The 22,622-nt window shown below is 42.8% G+C and overlaps 1 long non-coding RNA gene across 1 annotated transcript; it reads right to left on the reverse strand.

Moving 5' to 3' along the window:
• Positions 1–1,627: 1,627 nt before the first annotated feature.
• LOC123949708 lies at positions 1,628–22,290 on the reverse strand. The gene is made up of 3 exons (XR_006820072.1): positions 21,312–22,290; positions 14,785–14,873; positions 1,628–2,561 (listed from the first exon to the last, which is right to left on the reverse strand). It is a non-coding gene; the product is annotated as an uncharacterized LOC123949708 (long non-coding RNA).
• Positions 22,291–22,622: the final 332 nt, after the last annotated feature.

Raw genomic sequence — 22,622 nt, forward strand, 5'->3', positions numbered from 1 at the left:
TGCTTCAGTTCTATTGATGAAACGGAATTCCCAATCTCCCTCCGGCTGGGGAAGTCTCCACACATCCCATCGGCTGCTCTAATTCAGACTGTCTTACAATGTGCCTGAGCTCCTGCTACTTCTGACTTTGTCTTGTTTCCTCTTTCAGATAGTCATCTCCAGGAGTTTCAGTATGAAAGCCATGAATGAGAATTAACTGTCACAGAAACAGAGCCTTAGCAATGCTCTCTACTGTCTTTTTTTGCATTCTACCTCCCCTCCAGCAAAAATTCTTTCTCCATGAAGCTGTTTCTGAGTAGTTTTATACAACATGATTTTACTCTTGTTTTTTGGTCTATGCACGCAGTTTAGCACAAAATTGCACTGTTTTGTCTATTGGTTTTCACTGCTGTGTACTTAGACTCCCTTGAAGATGATGACAAAATAAGGTTGGGGTCCAGGCAGGCAGCCCTTGGAAGTCTGCTCTTAGAAGAGGGTCAAACAGGTACATGCAGGAAGCCTTGTTTCCTGAGACAAAGCAGTTAAATCGCAGCCTGGAAGGGGGCCCTGCACTTATCACTACAGGAGCCCCTATGTGTACTGAAAGGTATGGCTCTCCCAGAAAATGATATATCTGCGTCTTCTCAAAGTCATAACTTGACCTTCAGTGTTATCTTACCTCTTCAGTTCAAATCTAACCTTCTGGCCTAAAGAGTATCCTTTGCAGGTTCAGTTAGAAGGTCCCTTACCCAAAACTCTAAACAACATTTCAAATAAGAAATTTATGAATACCTTGGTCCTATATCCCTTCTTTATAACAAGCCAAAAGTGATGCTCTGTTAATATGGTCTGTGAGCAGTTTATAGCAGAGGGAGACCATTTCCCTTCTCTTTGTCCTCTATATTTGCAGTTACCAAACACTATTTATAACTACTCATGTGTCATTCTAGGGAGAACGATTTAGGTTCTGATGGATACAATTCCAGGACTTTATGGTACTTAATAGGACTTCGATGAGCTGGTTCAGGTTAGCCATATAGGACTCCAGCGGTGGGTCCAGGCCTCACACCCAGGGTAGTTGAGACTAGAAGTATGATAGTGTTACCGCATACAGGTAAGAGTTTCTATTGAGAGGGAGTGGTGCCCCAGAAGAAGCCAAGTCACAGCCTGCTAAATGAGGATCTAGGAGAAAAATAATATTTGTCTTCAGTTTCCTCTCCCTCCCCTTTTATCCATTTTCCCCACATGGCCCAATCAACTCTTCGTGTTTCCACTATTCTTTCCATTAACTGCCTCACCTCCACTGCCCAAGGGAAAAAAAAAAAAAGAGTGCTTCCCGGCCTCTAGCTACACATGGGAAGGTAATAATGTACAACCTTGGGGCTCCTGGGTGGCTCAGTGGGTTAAAGCCTCTGCCTTTGGCTCAGGTCATGATCCTAGGGTCCTGGGATTAAGACCCGAATCAGGCTCTCTGTTCAGCAGGGAGCCTGCCTCCCCCTCTCTCTGTGCCTGCCTCTCTGCCTACTTGTGATTTCTGTCTGTCAAATAAATAAATAAAATCTTTTTTAAAAATTAAAAATTAAAAAAAAATAATGGACAACCTTTTTCATTAGCTTCATGTCTTACCCTCCCATGAAGGCAAGTCTTTATTGAAATAAAGCCATGAGTGAAAATATCAAACAACAATATTAAATTACTGAGAGATACTTGGGATATCAAAGTGTAGCCCGGTGAGTCTCAGCAGGGAAGTCTGGGGGCAGGGGATGCAGGGGCTTTTTAACAAGACAGACATCACTCCCCCACCCCCATCACTGCAGTGAAGAATCACTGTGTGACATGAGACAGATCTGAAGAGACTATGTTACCTTTCTACATATGTGACTACTCTGGAAGTTTGAGGTCAACTGATGCAAATAGCTACCTTTAGAGAAGGAAAGGAAATTGAGTGCCTCCTACGTGTCAGACATCATACTAGATATTTTTCTCATTCAAGCCTTATCCTATGCAGCGGGTATCACCTTGCCCCATCACCATCACCATTTTACAGAGGAGAAAACAAGTCCTGAAAGGTTAAGTAACTTAAGATCACACAACCAGAAGGATGAACCAGAATTCAAGCTCAAATCTATCATCGCAACCCAAACTATTTCTGAAAGTCTGGTCATGCGTAAAAGTGCTATCAGAGGCTTAAAATATTACATAAATATTGGCCACCATGTAATTATATGTATTAAAATATGAGGAGGCATTGGAAGCGTTCAGCTTCTTTGCTCCTGCGAATTCGCTGTTACGTGTGACGACGGCTCTTCTCCCTGGAGGAGACTGGGATGTTGCCTCAGTTACACTTGGGGCCATTTCCCACCGCAGCCCTTCCCTGGGTCACAGAGGGTCTAGCAGCGGAATCACAAGCCTCTCCTAACTGGTTCTGGTGACACCACCTTGTGTTCTCAACAGTCCTTCCGGGACTACCTCTGAGACTTCAGAAGAGGACTGTAATCTGCTGAGGTGGAGTCTTTACAGTTGATCCAAAGTGTCTTCTGAGACCAGTGTATAAGTTCATTCTTGTCCAGCCTCAAGTACACCTGGAAAGAACACATTTAATTACTGTAAATTCTCCCTTGAATCTGCTAACGTTGAGCACTGGATCATCCATGACCTTTCTCCTCTGCTTTTACATAATCAAATCTATCAGTTTCTCCACTTCCATTTCTTCTTTTCGTTCTTCTGTTCTGTATTTTAAATATAACCTTCTGCACCCCTGGATTATGTCAAACTATTCATCTTTATATACTTCCATGTTTCTTTTTTAACATTTAAAACTTTACTCCATCTTAATTTTTGGTATAATCTGTGAGGTAAGGGAATTAACCACTGTTTTTTCAAATTATTCTCCAGTACTATTTATGAATTAATCCTTACCTCCAACTTTTAAAAATATTACATGTTCCTATATGTATTTGTGTCTGCTCTTGAACTTTTTTAAATTTCTTTTTTTTTTTTTTTTTTGGTATTTTATTTATTTGACACAGAGAGAGATAGTGAGAGAGGGAACACACGCAGGGGGAGTAGGGGAGGGAGAAGCAGGCTCCCCGCCGAGCAGAGAATCCAACGCAGGGCTAATCCCAAGACCCTGGCATCATGAACTGAGCCAAAGGCAGATGCTTAATGACTGAGCCACCCAGGTGCAAGGGCACCTCTTGAACTTTTAAAAACCTTTGAGACCTACCATTTTAATAAGTCTATACAGGAAAGGAGAAAGAATAGATAGTTATATGCAAATACAGTTTTCCCAGCTGTTCCCTGGAGAGGGGTAAGAAAGAGACCAAAACAGAGGGGAAAATTAAAATTGAACAGTGAACGATCAGAAGGGACTTAGCAGTTCGGTAACTAAGCCCTTGTAAGAATCTGCCCAGGTGCAAGAGAAGGTGTTGCCGCTCTCCCTTCATGGAGTGAGCAAGGAGGAAACAAACTCGGGGTAGAGATATACCTGTCAGAAAAAAGCTTGGCTCCATTTAATTGCTCTCCCCACCTCACCTATTTATGAGCCAAAGTATTCTACTTACTTAGCTACCTTCAGGGTCAGGGCCGAGCCTGCTGTGAACAGAGATCCTGCTGTGGGCAAAAATTATATTGGGAGTCCCCGTCTTAATAGGACCTACCCTATTTGATAAGTGCAACTATTAAAGTGCTAATTCATGAAAAGCAGTTACTACATTGCCTGGCTGTATGACTCTGCTGCCATAACAGAATACTACAGACTGGGGGGGCTTAAACAACAGATATTAGTGCCCTCACAGTTCTGAGGGCTGGCAATCCCAGATCAAAGTGTCAGCAGGTTTCATTTCTCCCGAGGTTTTTCTTCTTGGCTTGTAGATGGCACCTTCTCGCTATGTCCTTACTAGCCTTTTCTCAGTACAGCGCATCCCCGGTGTCTCTCCCTCTTCTTCCTTTTTTTTTTTTTTTCTCTCCCTCTTCTTATAAGGACCGGTCATATTGGGTTAGGGCCTATTCATATGACTTCACTTAACCTTAATTACCACTTCAAAGGCTCTATCTCTGAAGAGTCACATTCCAAGGAATACTGGGGTCTGGACTGCAATGTGTGAATTTGGGCGGATAAATTCACACAGTAACACTGGCATATATGAAAGAACTCATAAAAACGAGCTATCCTTAAGTCCATATGTTGTGCAAGGCAAATAAACATCAAAGCAACCATAACAGGAAACATGTGAAGAGCTTTCTGACCAAGAATAGATGTCTAATGCTTGTGCCGCTGGGGCACAACAGAAGGCCTTGTCCAAGGAGCTACCGATTCCAACCAGGTCAGAGGATACTTGAAGGCTAGAGCACAATGGCTCAGCAGGGGGATGCAGCTAAGGGAACTGAACTGGCTAATGGCCTCCCCAAAACCATAGGTTACTATTTTAAATGTTACAAAAGACCGTAGAGCATGAAAAGATGAAAAATAAAACCAGTGTGGGTCCAAAATCTTCAAAGGAGGAGAACTGAGTGATAGGGGCAGTTTGGCTGCATGAGACTAAACTAAATTGCTGAGTACTAAGCTGTCTGGGGGCTAGAGGGAGATCACCATCTCTTCTGTCCTGGGGCTCTCAGGAGAGAAAATAGCTTTTTCCTTTTTTCTTCCCTTTTCACTGAAATCCTTTTTGCAGTCCTTGGAGATGGAAAAGGGCTGTGTGCTGGCCAAAATCCTGCAAAAGGGACACGAATACACTTACCCCTAGTGCTACTTAATGTAAACATAAAAGAGGGGAGGGCTTATTTGGGGAGAAACCTTCCAAGCAGATTTGAAGGAGCACGGCGAGCCCCCGCGCCCTTATAAGAGTGGCCCGCTTAGGCAGGGCGTAGCTGCCCTAGACCCAGCAGGGCCAACCGTTCAATTTGAGAGTAGTCACCCAAGGCCATGACAGTGCAAAGTGACCCTCCCCCTCAACAGTGCTCTATGTATTTGTGGAAAAAGAACAGTAGGTAACTCTAATGTCACGGAAGACCCCAATTGAGGAAATGGCCTTATTAAAAAGGGGATCACCCAAAGCTCAGGAGCTAATATTTCTTTTTAAGATTTACTTTTTTTATTTTGAGAAAGAGAGAGCAAGCGTGGGGGGAGGCGCAAAGGGAAGAGAATGTTAAGCAGACTCCAAGCAGAGTGCAGAGCCCGACGTGGGGCTCCATTGCAGAATCCTGAGATCATGAACTGAGCCGAAAACAAGGGTCAGCTGCTTAACTTACTGTGCTCAGGGGATAGTGCAGGGGATAGTATTCGGGGATACTGCAGGGGATAGTATTCGGTCATTCTCCGCCAAAGGGCTTTCAGAGGCACATCTGCCCAGTCAAGGGAAAGGAATATGTACGAGCCATTGTAGGGAGGGTGATCCTCGCTACATATAAATGTCATCAGACCACTGGTCTGTTGAAATGGCAGCATGAAGTGGGACTGATTTTCTTTAAGAATTCCTAGATAGGTGTGGCCACACATAGGTGTGGTCTTTTAAGAGTCAGGACTCTGCAGGACTCCTGGGTTGCTTTTGCATTAGGGCCCAAATGGTGATTTAAAAACAAAGCACAAGAAAACACTCTGGAGTTACACTGGGAGAAAGGGCCACGAATATAGGATCTCTAAATTCCTTTGTGTCATGTGAAGACCATCAACGTCTTTTATCCCCAGAGCACACTCAGATAGCACTCTGAGTTCACCGAGGGATGAAGTCTTTTCTTTGACTTTCCTCTCTGCTTCATGTGCTCATTTGCTCCCTGGACAAATGGTGGTCCAAATGTTATCATTAACACTATGAAAATAGTAAAAATGTCTCAAACATATATTGAAGATCAGATGTAATTCACACCAAAAGAAGAGGGTCGGGGCGCCTGGGTGGCTCAGTGGATTAAGCCGCTGCCTTCGGCTCAGGTCATGATCTCAGGGTCCTGGGATCGAGCCCCGCATCGGGCTCTCTGCTCCGCGGGGAGCCTGCTTCCTCCTCTCTCTCTGCCTGCGTCTCTACCTACTTGTGATCTCTCTCTCTGTCAAATAAATAAATAAAATCTTTAAAAAAAAAAAAAAAAAAAGAAGAGGGTCGCTTTAGCCAAAAGATTGCATACGTTTTTGGTAGTTACCAAACAAAAAAAATCTGGTGATTCTCAAATTTTTATTTCCAGCTTTCATCACTCTCTCCCAATCCAGACATGTTCCCAAATACTGACCAGGCACCTCCAGCTGACACTACCTCATTCTAAACATATCCAAAACAAGCTCATTTTTGTGAGTTAGATTATCTACTTAAGTCATCCAAGTTAGAGATTTCAGTCTTTGAAAGCTTTGACCCCTAAGTCTTAATTGGTCCTCAATTTTTATCAATTATACTGCCAAAATGCTTCTATATCCTTACTGTTCCACTGTTCTTTATCCATATTGTTCCTTAGTTCAGTATCTTTTCTCAAGTGAACAATTGCTCAGACTCTAAACTAATCTTTCTGCCTCTAGTTTCATTTTGATTTTTGAATTTTGATCTGAGAACCAACCCTTTGAGACATGGTAGATGGGAATACAAGCTTAACCTCTCCTGAACAAGAGGGGAAAAGCAAGACTTCTTTAGATCCAACTCACAACAGAAGAGTGACAGAGCTGAGAAACAAAGGAACAAGTCTTTCCCCATCAATGTGGCATGCTGCTGGGGTTTGATCCAATGATTCTGGCAGAGTTCTAGGTATTTTCTTGAGAGGAGATGGGAAGATGTTCTTGATGAAAGATGGGAAGACAGAGGAAAAATAGCTAACTCAACTGAGGGGTTAAATTAGTCAAGAATCTATTAGGACTCAAGATAGGTGACCCTTAGCTTTCCTTAAGTAAGACACAAAAGAACTTGCGTATGTACACACTCTAAAAATTATAGGCAAATTTTAATTTTTTTTTAAAGATTTATTTATTTATCTGACAGAGTTCACAAGTAGGCAGAGGGGCAGGCAGAGAGAGGAGGAGGAAGCAGGCTCCCCACCGAGCGGAGAGCCCGATGCAGGGCTCGAACCCAGGACCCTGAGATCATGACCTGAGCCGAAGGCAGAGGCTTTAACCCACTGAGCCACCCAGGCACCCCAGGCAAATTTTAATTTTTAAAGAAAAAAATTATTTCTAAATCTACCACCCTGATAATAACTACCATGTCTGTATATGCCCTTCTAGTCTCTTCCCACTGCACACATATTTTATCTAGCTGTAATCGCAGTCTTTATCTTGGGTAAATATATAGAATTATATATCTAAAGATGTGCTAAATTAGAAAAACAATTGACCTGGGGTACCTGGCTGGCTCAGTCAGAAGAGCATTCCACCCTTGATCTCAGGGTGGTAAGCTCAAGCCCCACATTGGGTTTAGAGATTACTAAAATAAATAAACCTGACCTTACCTAATTTCATGAATTTTGCTTGAGGACTTTTCAGTCTGGTGTATATTGTTCATTAGAGAGTGGATCCTAATGGTAAAGGGTGACGTTGGAGCCTGGTTGTACCTACACAATTTTAAACAAAAGGAATAGTGTAGAATTTGGTAAAGTTCTAGCCATTTAATATCACTGAACCCCAGATATGGGGAAAATGCCTAAAGTCTAGGAAATAAACAAAAGAATCTCCTATCTTCATAGCACATTCTGGCTCTTACTGGCAGCGTCTTTAAAATGGGGTTAATAATACCTACTTTCTGGGTACTTTGGTAGCTCAGTTGGTTAAACAACCACCTTCAGCTCAGGTCAAGATCCTGGAGTTCCAGGATCAAGTCCCACATCAGGCTCTCTGCTAAGCAGGGAGTCTGTTTTTCCCTCTGACCCTCCCCCGCTGCATGCCCTTTCTCTCTCAAATAAATAAAATCTTTTAAAAAATAATGATAATACTATTTTCCAGGGCTTTTGTGAAGAATAAATTATGTGAAATTACATTGTAAGCTATTAAAAAAAATGATACAAATGTAAGGAAAAACTATTAGTATCACTTCTAAGCCTGTATCTCTCACTTAACTCCAAATTCCTTAAGAAACAATACCCTTACTTCCTATCTTTGTATCTCCCCACTCCACCCCTCAGAATGCTATTGTAGCAGAAACTGAGCTCTATTGGGGCTGAGAGAAATAATTTTTCTCAGAATTCTCAGGGACATCTCACCAAGAGTTTTACAGGGGTAATAATAGGGATCCGGGAGCTATTTTTAGTATTTATATAAGTCTAACCTGATATTATACTGTTATCAGCAGTAAAGTTTTACAAGCTAAATAAAACATCAGTGTCTTCCCTAATTTTTCTTGTTTTCCCTTGTAAATGGAATTTTATAAAACAAATATGCATCTCATAGAAAAATTAATTGCTGCTTTATTTAATAAATATTGTGTGAGGCCCTGTGGTAATTGCCAAGGAAAAAAAGATGAGTAAAAGAAGCCACTGGGGCGCCTGGGTGGCTCAGTGGGTTAAAGTCTCTGCCTTCAGCTCAAGTCATGATCCCAGGACTGGTCCTGGGATGGAGCCCTGCATCAGGCTTTCTGCTCAGCAGGGAGCCTGCTTCCCACCCCACTCCCACCCTTACCCCATCTGCCTCTCTGACTACTTGTGATCTCCTTCAAATAAATAAATAAAGGCTTTAAAAAAAAAAAGAAAAGAAAATTTTCACATCTAGGAAACGCTTGAAAAAATAGTGCAGTGAATATCTATACTTTCACCTAAATAATCCAGGGAGTGTTGTAGAGGGTTGGTGGGGAGAAGGAGAGATACAATGAATGAATGAATGAATGAACAAATGAATGAGGCAAAATGTTAATAATTGGTGATCAACTGGTGGTAGAGATTTCTAACACTCTTCAGATGCTCCCTCTCTCCCAGTCTGTAAAGGTAAATCTTCCTACAGCTTTCCTCAGTTTTTTAAATCTTCCTACAGTAAATCTTCCTACAGCTTTCTGCGGTTTTTTCCTCCTCTCCCTACTTGGGAAACTTTGAAGACTAACTTAACTGTTAACTAACTTAACTGTTCATAAAAACATTCTGCTGTAATGTGAAAGCTGCAGTAATTTCTTATCCAGATAAACCAGTATTTCTCAACATGTTTCATAATCAAGCCCCTAAGGAACATTTTCAGACTTTTTTTCTAATTGCCTCTTAGGAAACTTTAATAGGCAGATATACTGTATATTTGGCTTTGTAATGTGTGTGTGTTTTATATATTATATACACATGTTACATATATTATGTATAAGTAATATATATGCTTATATACTTAAAAGAGTAAGATTTGGGGGGCACCTGGGTGCTCAGTGGGTTAAGTGTCTGGCAAGTGTCATGGTTTCAGCTCAGGTTATGATCTCAGAGTCTTGAAATCGGGCTCTGCTTTGGGCTCCCTGATCAATGGCGAGTTTTCTTGAGATTCTCTCTCTCCCTCTGCTCCTGCCCCACCCACCCCTGCTCTCTCTCTAAAATAAATAAGTCTTTAAAAAAAAAAATGGAGTAAGATATTTCCATACCTCAAGAACCAATTTTTGCCCACTTGTGGACAATAACACTCCTACTGAGAATGCATGAGATAAACAGATCTAACACAGAGAGGAATAAATCAGATTATAATAGAATGAATTCCCATTCCAATTAGTTTTTGTAAACAATATTAATGTATTAGTCACTTACATACATGTAAAGCAAGATAAATTCAAAGATTTCTAACAAAAAATAAGTTAATTCCTAAGGCTTTGTGTCAGATCTTCTACAAAAACTTTATTATAAGCCACTCAACCACAGACACCATAATTAATATGCTCCAAAGAACCTAGTGCAGTGATAAAGGACCTAATCCATCAATTGTCACCTTCCTGACAAAATGAGTTAAATAGCATAAGTCTCTGTTGGGAAAGGTAAGGGGAGGACCATGGCAATCCCAAGTAGCTTGGGGTCAATGGAGGAACCAACCCAAAATGGACAAGTCCTAGAGAAGGAGAATGCTCTTTGTAGAAGGGAGCAAAACTTAAGCAGATGTTGGAATAAGAAGATTATTTTGAAGATAAACTACCAACTGCATCATTTTACCAAGGTCACAGCAGCTCTGTCCAGTAGAAATTTAATGTAAACAGTGTATACAATTTTATTTTAGAAACCATATTACAAAAGTAAAAAGGAACAAGTAAAAATAATTTTAATAGTAGATTTTATTTTATAGATTCTTATTAAAATATTATCACTTTTAGATAAATAAACTGTAGCAGATTCACTTTGGAATAGCATCCAGTGTGAAAAAGAAATAAGCTATCAAGCCATGAAAAGATGTGAAGGAAGCTTAAATGTCTATTTCTAAGTGAAAGAAGCCAATCTGAAAAGGCTACTTACTGTATGATTCCAATGATATGACATTCTGGAAAGGACAAGATGATAGACAGTAAAAAGATCAAGGATTGCCAGGAGTTTGAGGAGAGAAAGAGGTAAGTAAGTAAGTAAAGCATGGGGAGAGTTTTACTCTCCTAAAATGGTGGATACGTGTCATTATATATTTGTCAAAACCTACAGAATGAACAACACCAAGAGTGACCCTTAATGAAAACTGTGGCCTTTGGTGATAATGATGTATCAGTACTGGTTCGATCATACCAAACGTAACTCCCTGGTGCAGGATGTTGATGGTGGGGAGGCCGTGCATGTGTGCGGAGACAGGATATATGAGAACTCTCTGCACTTTCCGCTCAGGTTTGATGTGAACCTAAGACTACTCTAAAAAATAAAGTCTGTGGGGCGCCTGGGTGGCTCAGTGGGTTGGGCCTCTGCTTCGGCTTGGGTCATGGTCCCGGGGCCCGCGTCGGGCTTTCTGCTAGGCGGGGAGCCTGCTTCCTCCTCTCTCTTTCTCTCTGCCTGCCTCTCTGCCTGCTTGTGATCTCTGTCAAATAAATAAAAATTTAAAAAAAAAATCTTTAAAACATAAAATCTGTATTTAAAAAAGTGTGTGTATATATACACACACACACATATATATTTATAATATGTATCATTTCAAAATGCAATCAATATAAAATATTATTAATGAGATGATTTACCTTCCTTTTGTATTGTATTGTATTTGTATTGTATTACAAATCTTTTACAACCCACACGTATTTTAAATTTCACCATTTCTACTTTGGATTAACCGCACTTCAAGTGCTCAAAAGCCACACATTGGGGCAGCACAAGTCTAGAGCAGGGGCAGCACCAAGCCCCACTGGACACTTACAGGATACTCAGATTTGCTCTGCAAGTGCAGCTTCCAGTGAAGCCTCTGAATCCTCTTTCCACCCCGATTGCCTCCTCACAGCTCCCCTCTTATAGCTATTTACAAGCACCCTCCTTACAAGCCCTTTCCCCAGGCCAGCCGTCCAGATGGTATCACTCTAGAGATCTTCCTGATGGGACTCTGTCTAAAAGAGAGGCACTGAACACTGAAGAATATAAAGGATTTATCATATCAGAGTTTCCTGAAAACACCATGTACTCCTCTCATTAGTAAAAGGAGAAAAAGCTTTCAGGTTCTGCACACTGTGCAAAAAAAAAAAATTTATTAAAATGCAGTGCAGATTTAAGTGCTACCTAGAAAATAGGTACTTAAGAAAGAAAGAGTTGCTGTCAATATAGAAATAAATAACTCGGCTTTGTCTCAGCTGGTGGGGATTATATATATTTCTATACAACTAGGAGCAATAATGTATGGACTTCTCTATAAGCCATGATATATTATAAACTACTCATGCTCTAAATGCTATTACCAAGATGTGGATGCACCTCAGCTCAGAAAAGTTAGCTGTCATTTGAATTAGAAAAGGCACTACATTAAATCACAGTCTGTCCTTTTATATTCATCATTTTCAGGTTCTGTCACTCAGAGAAGGGAGAAAAAAAGGCATTTATTTATCATTTTGAACAGCTCTTCCAAAAGAGGGGAAAAGAAAAAAAAAACAGAAAGTGGCCCATGTGGTCCCACAGAATCCTGAGAAGCAAACCATGTGCTATAACACGGGCTGCATATGTACACGTTTTATTTATAGTCACAGAAGTCATTATTAAATGCCCAGCTCCCATCTCAGTCCTCTTTGAAATGAAAGAGGGAATTTTAAAATAAAACAAATAAAATCGGTATTGCACTGTGTATGGTATTCTTTTTTTTTTTTTTTAGAAGATTTTGTTTATTTATTTGACAGACAGAGATCACAAGTAGGCAGAGAAGCAGGCAAAGGGGGGCAGGGGGGGAAGCAGACTCCCTGCTGAGCAGAGAGCCGGATGTGGGGCTGGATCCCAGGACCCCGAGATCATGACCCAAGTCAAAAGCAGAGGCTTTAATACCGCTTCCAGTCAACGATGGGAGAAGAATTAGGCACAAACAAGTCAGCTTCAAGAGATTGGGTGCAGGGGGCAACAGTCGAAAAGACTGGGGCCACGAGCAACTCCACAGTCTCACTTTTATTAGACAGAAACTATAGCCAACAGAAGAATCGATGAAGGTCAAACGTTAGTCACATGTCTTGGGGACAAGCAAGGAGGAGGATAAAGTTTATAGTTAACCAAAACATTCAAAGGACTCATCTAAAAAACAACGCGCACTTCTGGGAAGAGAAACAAGCCATAACGGAAAAGGGAAGCAGGCTGTATTTCGTTCCACCCTGAGCTAACCACGCACTCCAGGCTGCCCGGCTTCTGTGCAGGGGCGGCCTTCCGCCCTCAGCTGCCCAGCTTCACAGTTGTATATCGTCCTTCTCCCCAAAGACCTGTTGCCAGTATATGTTTTTCTTAAGGCCATATCTAAATGTGCTTGGCAACTAGTAAGATCCTCCAGTAGCTATAGTTTAAGTAACAAATTGTTCCGAGAGGCAGTAGCACTTTAGCCCACTGAGCCACCCAGGTGCCCCTGTGTATGGTATTCTTAAAATTGAGACTTCTATATGAAAAGTAAAAATACTTTCTATCGTGATAGCTAAATGTTTTCAAATAGGTATCAATATGATCTTAATATAATTTAATAAAAGGACATGATATCTGGGATTCAATTGGAAATATTCGAACAAAGAAAAATGATAATAAAAGTTTGGGGAGGGACGCCTGGGTGGCTCAATCAGCTGAGCGTCTGCCTTTGGCTCAGGTCATTATCTCAGGGTCCGGGGATCGAGTCCCACATCGGGCTCCTTGCTTAGCGGGGAGCCTGCTTCTTCCTCTGCCTGCTCTACCTGTCTAAAGAACAGCTCTACCTGTTCTGCCTGCAGCTTTCCGTGCTCTCTCTCTGACAAATAAATAAATAAAATCTTTAAAATAAATAAATAAAAGTTGGGGGAAATACCTGAAATAAAAATGATACTGAATGAGAGATACGTGGAGGTTCATTACACTCTCTGCACTGTGTATGGCTTATGTCTAAAGTTTTCCAAATAAAAAAGTTCAAAATTGGGGCGCCTGGGTGGCTCAGTGGGTTAAATAAAGCCTCTGCCTTCTGCTGGGGTCATGATCCCAGGGTCCTGTGATGGAGCCCTATGTCGGGCTCTCTGCTCTGCGGGGAGCCTACTTCCTCCTCTCTCTTTGCCTGCCTCTCTGCCTAGTTGTGATTTCTATCAAATTAATAAAATATTTTTTTAAAAAAGTTCAAAATTATTGGTGGTAAGTTTTAAAATATGTAGATATCTTTTTTTTTTTAATTTTATTTATTTGAGAGAGAGAGACACAGCAAGAGGGGGAATACAAGCAGGGGGACTGGTAGAAGCAGGCTTCCTGCTGAGTGAGGAGAGCCCCACGAGGGGCTTGATCCCAGGACCCTGGGATCATGACCTGAGCAGAAGGCAGACGCTTAATGACCGAACTACCCAGGGGTCCCAAATATGTAGATACCTTTAACAAAAGAAATTGTTACCTGGTTATTTCTGACTCAGGGCATGGCACAGGAGATTTACTATTTACCTACATTCTTTTAAACTATTCACCTTTTTATCAAACATTATTTTCTCAATTAAAAAACCTATATACACACATATGTATACACACACATTCGCAAACACATTAGTGTTTTGTTAAGTGTAGAGCACTCTACACCTCCTGAAGAAACTGGTTATGCATTTAGCTCTGCACCTGATTAGTTGTGGGTCCTTAAGCAAGTTACTGCTGAGTCTTATTAAAAATAACATTTAAATGAGAAAAATATATTTGAAAATACCCAGCACAGTGTCAGGTACAATATAGGTGTTTGAACAACATTTAACACATAGGGAGAACTAGATTTACTATGGAGATATGGCCATGCCTAAGGTTTGAGGGGCCATGAGCAAAAAGGAGAAAGAGTCATATGCCATATTGTTTTTCTTTTCCACTCAAGAGAGGACACCCCAACAAACTCCATCAAGCTCCACCACCCCCAACAGCTGCCCTTTGACCACTTCTGAGGCCAAAGTGGAGGGGGTGGAGTGGGATAATGTACTTAGTATTCCTTGTCCCTGGGTGAGGATGTGACTAGAGAGGGGCCTAAGTAGGTCCTTCCAAAACAAAGAGCCCAGGGCAGTGGCCAGGACTAAAACCTGTACTGATCAGAGACCAGGTGTTACACCAAACCACTCAACAGAATAGCAGTCAGAACACATGGATTCATGCCCCAGTTCTTCCAGAAATTTCATGTGACCTCAGGCCATGTCTCTACCTAGCTGTGCCTCAATTTTCTCATATATCCATTTAATAAATATTTATTGGGCTCCAACTATGGGCCAGGCATGCACCTAGATACCATAAATACACAGAGTATACAAGAGACAATAGGCCTTGCCTTCAGAGACTTACCATTCTGATATGAACAAGCTAAGAAGGTATCTGAGGCAAATGTACTCCAGACAAAGGGTCTCCTCTAAATCAAAATTTTCCTGATTAATCTTGCAAGTTGACATGTTCATTAAGCACAAATGAGAAAAGAAGAAATAAGAAAACACAAATAAGAAAAACATAGCATAAGTTAAATTACAATGCAATATTATAAAGAGTGCAAAACGTCTTTTTTCTTCCTTTTTATTAATCTTTTAAAAAAATTTTTTTTAAGATTTTATTTATTTACGAGAGAGAGGGGGCAGGAGAGCTAGTGAGAGAGCAAGCACAGTGGGAGGGGAAGGACAGAGGGAGAAGCAGGCTCCCCACTGGGCAGGGAGCCCAAAGTGGGGCTCTACTCTAGGACCCTGGGATTACAACCTGAACTGAAGACAGACGCTTGACTGAGTCACCCAGAAGCCCGGTTTTTGTTGTTGTTGTTGTTGTTGTTTAATTTTTTTGAGTGTAGTTGACACATAACGTTATGTTAGTTTGGGGTACAACATAGCCATTTGATAAATTTAACTATTAAGCTGTGCTCACAAGTGTAGCTACCATCTGTCACCATACAACACTATTACGATACCATTGACTACATTCCTTATGCTGTGCCTTTTATTCCTGAGACTTATTCCCTCTGTGACTAGAAGCCTGTATATTCCCACTCCCCGTCCCTTATTTTGCCTACCTCCTACCCCCTACTCTTCTGGCAATCACCAGTTTGTTCTCTGGTGTACAAGTGTGATTCTGCTTTTTGCTTGTTTATTCATTTAAAACATGCCTTTTAATATCTGCTCTCTAATACACTAGTATGAGCACTCCACAACTGCTACTCTAATTTTAATCACAAGAATTATCACCATATGCCATACAAAATCCAATCTCTGAATGTGTCATTTTCTTTATATTACCCAGCTTATGTATATTTTATGTGGAAGATAAATTTATATAAAAGATAACGTAATCACAAAGCATTTATCCACATTAATTTTTTAGTAAATACGTTAATATATCAGGCGCTTTATGAAACATCTATTTCAAAAAAGGTTAATAATGAGCTTTACTATTTGATAAACATAAAAAAGGAATTCACAGAAAAAGATGAATAAAATATGTAATAAGTTATGGTCTAAGAATAGTTTATATTCAGGCTAAACTAGCTAACATTGGGTGCAGCTTTTTGACTCATCAATTCTGGGATGTTCAGGGTCAGGGCAGAGCCTCTGGTCAGACAAGGAGTCAAGTTAGAAGAGCTAGAAGATCTTAAAGAAAGAATTCTTTCTGAAAGCGTGAGGAGTTAAGTAATAATGGAACTAATATATTATTTAGTTCCAGTTGGACTTGAAAGGAGTTACACAAGGAGAGTTCCAAACCTTAGATCCGTCTAGCCATTTCATCCTACACCTTCTCAAGGCTGAAGAGTTGCCCACTTAACATAAAATACCACTTCTAAGGAACTACATATACTTGTTAGATCTCACAATTAGAAACATCTCAAGGTACAGTGAATTCCTAGATAAAACGCAAAGCAGCCATAATGCAACGTAACCAAGTTTTCTCCTGTCCATCTCAATTCAACACAAGCAAAATAGAAGTGTGCACAGTCCAAGCTAAGTAGTATAGCATTTTATTGCAGCTACTTCCACTAGGTGGCAATAAAGAATCTTTTAGGAATCAGGCTCTTTCAAAAAAAAAGTCTGGATGGGGCAGTCAAAAAAAAAAAAAAAAAGTGTGAGTGGGGCAGTAGAAGAAAAGAGGTTGAGTAGGCCCGCAAAGGTAGAGCTAAGGGAAGCCCCTACTAGAACACAGCTTCCATGAAAGGAGGGATTTTTGCTTCTTCTACACAATCCTAGCAGTCAAAAGTCCCTGCCCTCACTACTATTCTAGGGGGAAGCTAGCCATGAAGACATTCTGGGAAAACACGTTCCAGGGGCTTAAAGAATATGTGATGAACAAATGAAGGTCCTGAAGCACCACAGCAGATGATGATCAAATTGGGAGTTTCAGAAAGATCTCTGACAGGATTATCGAGAATGGGCTGAAAACAGAGACACCAGTTAGTAATCTAAACAAAATATGAATCGGACTTGAACTTGACTTGAAAGCAGGAATAGTGGGGATGGATGGGAAGGAGTCAATTCAGAGATATGGTGTGGATAATAATAACAGTAAAAAAGCCCTCTATATCAAACACGGGCTCTAGAAACACCACCTTCAAATCTCACAACAATCAAGGGAGGACGAGGATTTTTATTAAATAGGGCTGAGGAGCCTGGGAAATACCAACATTTCAGAGCTGGGTCGAAGAAGGCACGCTCTGCAGGGAGAAAGACAAGGAATCGTCAGAGGGGCAGGAAGTAGAAGGAAAAATCAAGAACAGTGTTATGGCAACCAAGGAAAGAGAAAGTTTTGTTTTGTTTTGTTTTTTTTAAGATTTTATTTATTTATTTAACAGAGAGGGAGAGAGATCACAAGTAGGCAGAGAGACAGGCGGGGGTAGGGGGTGGAACAGACTCCCCACTGAACAGAGAGCCTGATGTATGTCTCAACCCCAGGACCCTGAGATCATGACCTGAGCTGAAGGCAGAGGCTTAATCCTCTGAGCCACCCAGGCGCCCCGGGAAGAGAAAGTTTTAAGAAGAAATTCTTCAAGGTCACAAACAGGGGTGACTGGCTGGTTGGATTGGTAGGGCCACTTGGTGTGACTCTTGATCTCCAGGTTGTGAATTCCAGCCCCCTGGGCACAGAACTTACTTAAAACAAAATAAAACCACAGCAAATTCTGTTTGGTAACAACTGAAAATTTCTGAAGTAAGGAAGCAAGAGGGATGGTGAGAGAGAAAGAGGTGCAGTGGTGAAAGTAAGTCTGACACAGCTCTCTGGTTCACTTTCTATGTACTCACTCCGTTTCTGGTGGGGCTAATCTATCACTCTGTCCAATCAAGACTTGCCTAATTTCTTCACAGGTCCTCCTGCCTTCCCATCCTTCCTGCCTTCCTTCGACCCTATGAGGGTGGGCTGAAACTCTTTAGACACCTTGATGGACCTGATCACATTCATTAGTACCATTCCTCTGATCCTGCGACTTCGGTACTTCCCTATACTATCTGCCACCTGGGGTCCCCAGAAAGATGAAGCAGTATGTGAGCACGGAACACTGAACTGATTCTGGGACAGGAGAATCCTTAACTAATGCTCTCCTGTGACTTCACTCCGTTATCACCTATGGTCTGCACAGCCCATAAAACTCTTGGCTGTATGTCATCCTGTTTATTCTCCTTTATTTGCAATCATCATTCCCTGCCTCATCAATAATAAGCCTTTATTACAGGTCTAGTGATCAGGCATTAGGTTCATTGCTAAGCATTTCTCATCTTCATACAGAGACAATGTGTTTGTGCATGTGTGTATACAGACATATATGCAACCATATATACATACACACATATGTGTGTATACATACATATATGCACCCGTATGTTCATATACATATATGCAAACTAAATAAATGTGCTTAACACTATCACACAAACTGAAAAGAAAAACGTATAACAAAAGAGCTCCTGGAGCTCAAGTCTGGAGCCCTGAAGTAACAGGGAGTTTCAAAGAGATAGTGTATATCAGGCCTGACATCAAAGGAGGGGTAGGTTTAAATAATTAAGGTGGAAGGATTCTGCAGACAAAACTGGCAACAAAAGAAGTGTGTTTGGCAATATTTAGGGGACAACTAGAAGGCCAGTTTTGGGATATATTAGGGAATCCATTATTTTATCCTGTGGAGACAGGGAGCTACCGAAACTTTTAGAATGAAGCCTGCCTTGTAAGCATGTTTTTCCAATTAATTTGGGCAAAATTGTAGGATTGATTGAAAAAAAAAAAAAGGGAGGGCAGGGATAATTCAGAGACTACTACAGTATCTTAGGTGAGGGTGTAATACTACTGGTAAGGGTCCTGTATCATCTGAAAATTCTATGTAGTGAGATGTTGGCAGTAGGGATGGAAAGAAATTGGCACCTGCCTGAATATGGAAAAAGAGAAGGGAAGCCAGGAGCATTGTAAGGTTTCAAGCCGGAGCGAAGGGGGAAAATATCCTTGAGAGAATAAAATAGGAAAATTCAGAGCGCACAGTTTAGTGAGCAAAAAAGTTCAATGAAGTTTAAGGTAGGTGGGTCTGAAGATGATGGGGACACATTTGGGTGCAGATTGAAAATAGATAGTTGTGACCAAAGCTCAGGGGAGAGTGTGGATCTGGGAATCATATGTTTAAGAGGGCATGTAGAGAGAAAATGTAGGGTATAAAGAGGATGAAAGGGAACCAATGAGGAAGGAGAGTATTAGGAGCAGCCCAAAAGATCAGAAGGCCAGGAGAGTAGAGCATTTCAGAAGTCAAGAAGGAAGCAAGCCTGAGGATGAGGAAGTATGTAACAATGGTGACTACTAAAGAGACTGTATATTGAGAAAAGGCCAGTGACTTGGTCACTTGTAATCTACAAGAGAAAAGTTTCAACAGAAAAGAGGAGTTGGAAGTTAGTTTATTTGAAGGAGGAAAAAAATGGGTGATGACGGTGATGACCACAGAAAGCGGGACTACTCTTCTGAGAAATGTAACGGTGGGGGTCACAAGTCAGTAAGTGGAAAGCTAGCTCAGTCAAGGGAGGATTTGTTTCCCCCTTTAGGATTTGATCGCAGCTCTTGGCAGAAAGAACATGCTAGTAAAGGAGTGACTGAAAATGTAGGAGCAGGGGAGCCTGGGTGGCTCATTGGGTTAAAACCTCTGCCTTCGGCTCAGGTCATGATTTCAGGGTCCTGGGATTGAGCCCCACATTGGACTTTCTGCTCAGCAGGGAGCCTGCTTCCCCTCTCTCTCTGCCTGCAGCCCTGCCTACTTGTGATCTCTATCAAATAAATAAAATTAAAAAAAAAAAAGAAAATGTAGGAGCAGCAAGGTTTTGAAGAGTCAGGAGAGGCTGGAATAAAGAGTTGAGGAACAGAAGAAAGGCAATCAGGATGGGTATAAGAGGAGGTGTGACAAACCATAGATTTGGTGGGGGAGGAGGGGCAGAGGGAGAGCCCCAACAGCCAGACTTGATCTCACAATCCTGAGATCATGACATGAGCCAAAATCAAGAGTCAGATACTTAACCCACTGAGCCACCCAGGTACCCTGATAAACCATAGATTTTTAAGTAGAAAGTGAGGGAGTTCTCCAGATAGCCTTGCTTTTCTCGCTTCATTAAAGGCAGTTACCTGCTGAGTATTTAAGTGATTAGATGCTCAAGAAGAAAGGAAAGGGAGGTCAGGGTCGAATCTTAAACATGGCATCCCAAGACAGGAGTTCAAGTCTCAGAGGTATTACCTTGGGCTGCCCACCAGACCTCTCTGAGACTCCGTTTCCTCACAGAGTTGTTAAAAGATTACGTGAAATAATGCATGTGTAAATTATAAAGCACTTCATAAACAAGAGAAGCTTGGAACATCTACCATGGGAAATGTGACAGAGCATGAATAAGAGATGAAGCCAAGCATCACCCAGCATCAGGTGAAGCTGAGAGCAAGAATATATAGCAAACTCAAGTCTGCACAGTTTTTGTGACGTACTCTGACACACCCGAGTGTAGAAAGCAGATTCTGAGTCGGAGTAGGTGAGGAAAAGGAGGAGGAGGAGAAGCTGAAGAAACCTAGGTAAGGAGTATTTTAAGACATTGGTAGGCACATTTATTTTGGGGAATTACATGTAATTTTTAATATAAAAGTGGCAATTGGGCGTGCCTGGGGGTTTCAGTCAGTTGGGCGGCCAACTCCACGACTTCGCTGGGGTTGTGATCTTGGGGTCCTGGGTTAGAGCCCTACAATGGGCTCTGCGCTTGGTGGGGAGTCAACTTAAGGATTCTCTCTCTGCCTCCCTCTGCCCCTTGCCCCTCAAGCTTGCCGGTGCATGTTTGCACACACGAGCGCACGCGTGCGCTCTCTCTCATAAATAATTGAATCTTAAAAATAAATTTTAGGGGCACCTGGGTGGCTCAGTCAGTTAGGCGTCTGCCTTCAGCTCAGGTCATGATCCCAGGGTCCCGGGATGGAGCCCCATATGGGCTCCCTGCTTCTCCCTCTCCAGCTCGCCTGTATTTGTGTTCCCTCTCTCCCTATCTCTCTGTCATAAATAAATAAAGTCTTTAAAAAATTAATAATAATAAATTTTAAAAAGTGGCATTTGAATTCAATGACATGTTGCATTTTGGAAATGGCCAAACATTTCAATTCCTAAAAGTTTTTATAGCTTTCATATTTTAGAGTCATGTTTTACTTTGTTTTGTGTTTCGGAATTCCCTGTATTTGTAGGCTTAGGCTCCAGGCCCTGGGCCTGCGGCATGAGATGAGTAATGGGAGACCCATTGGGTCCAAATCAAGGAAGGAAGGTGACAAAACCAGCAGTGAGACAATCAGGCATACTAGACAGGCTGAAGCAACTAGAAATCACAGGAACAGTGGAGGATAAGGAGCTAGAGTGTTACCATTTCTGGAAATTGAGGAGTTACGGGTCCCGGATCCCAGGTGTGGCCAAGCCCCTACAGGGCCGAACGAGGAGACTCCTGATACGGACACTTAGAGAAGGAGACAAAGAAACCGTCAAGGCTGCCTGACGCGTTCATCTTCGCCATCAGTCTGTGAGCCCACAAAGGGTTCATCCCTCCTCGACATCCTCCACTCTCCACGGTGACTAGTCACGGGCCCTCCGCCATGATCAAAACGGCGGGACAAACGCGCTCCGTTTCTGGTATACAGAACTGTAGCATTCTGGGGGACAAACCCTTATGCGCCCCTGGCCCCGAAAGGGAAACAACGGCTTCTCCAGCCCCAGCCACCCGGGAGCCGAGCTCCCCAACCGCCACCCCTCGGTTCAACGGTCAACCAGACGGGGCCCCAGGACCAGGGCCTCAGGGCCCTTAGCCCCGGTAAACGAAGCTCTTGTAGCCGGCACTCTAGGCCTGAGGGATTCATGAACTAAAATAAACTGGGTAGGCTCCGAGGGGAGCTCCAGGCTCACGCCGGCTGAGCAGAAACGTCACGTCCGAAGCCTCCAGCACTCAGAAGACGCCTGGTCCTACAACTCCCGGCAAGCTGTGCGCTGAGCTCGGGGCGCCAGCTACCAATGGGAAAGCCCAGGCTGGTTCGTGGGCCCAATCCGAAGGCGCGAAGGAGGTCGTCCCCGGAGCTGATCAGCGCGGATTTTTAAGGGGTCCTCTGGCCTCTCTGGTCGCTACAGCGATAGATAGTCCCCGTAAGAGGGTGACGCTGGCTATACTATGCCGCTCACTCCCAGTCCCGCTCTTTTCCTGCCCTCCGCACGAGCCCTCAGCCTCGCGACCCCTGGCCCTCAGTTTGGTCCCTCCCCTCCCGGTCGTAGTGGATGGGCGAAGATGTGGAATTTCCAAGCCTTATTGGATGCTGGTCGTGTCACTCTGGTGGGGGGCAGGGCCCCCAGCGGCGAGGGCCGCCCTTCTCGGACGGTGATTGGACTTCCCTGTGCAGACCCGGACTGGGATTGGTGCGAAGAGGCCAGAGCCTCCGGGCACCTTGGGCCGAGGTGTTGGGGAGGCGGCGGCCACCGAGAAGCCGGCGGAACTCGCAGCTCGCTTGCCCGCCGTGTGCGCTCCGCGCAGGGCCGGGTCGAGGGAAGCCGGAGGAGGCCCCCCCCACCTCATCACTCAGGGGCGGGGGTGGTGCTTGTCGCGTGTCGGTCGCGGGGCCAGTAGGGCGGGCGGCGGGAGGGGGGTGGTAGTGGAGGGAGTGAGAGGCGCGGCGGTCCGGGAGTTGGCGGCGGC

This window comes from Meles meles, chromosome 1, assembly GCF_922984935.1.
Source record: "Meles meles chromosome 1, mMelMel3.1 paternal haplotype, whole genome shotgun sequence".
Lineage (NCBI taxonomy): Eukaryota > Metazoa > Chordata > Mammalia > Carnivora > Mustelidae > Meles > Meles meles.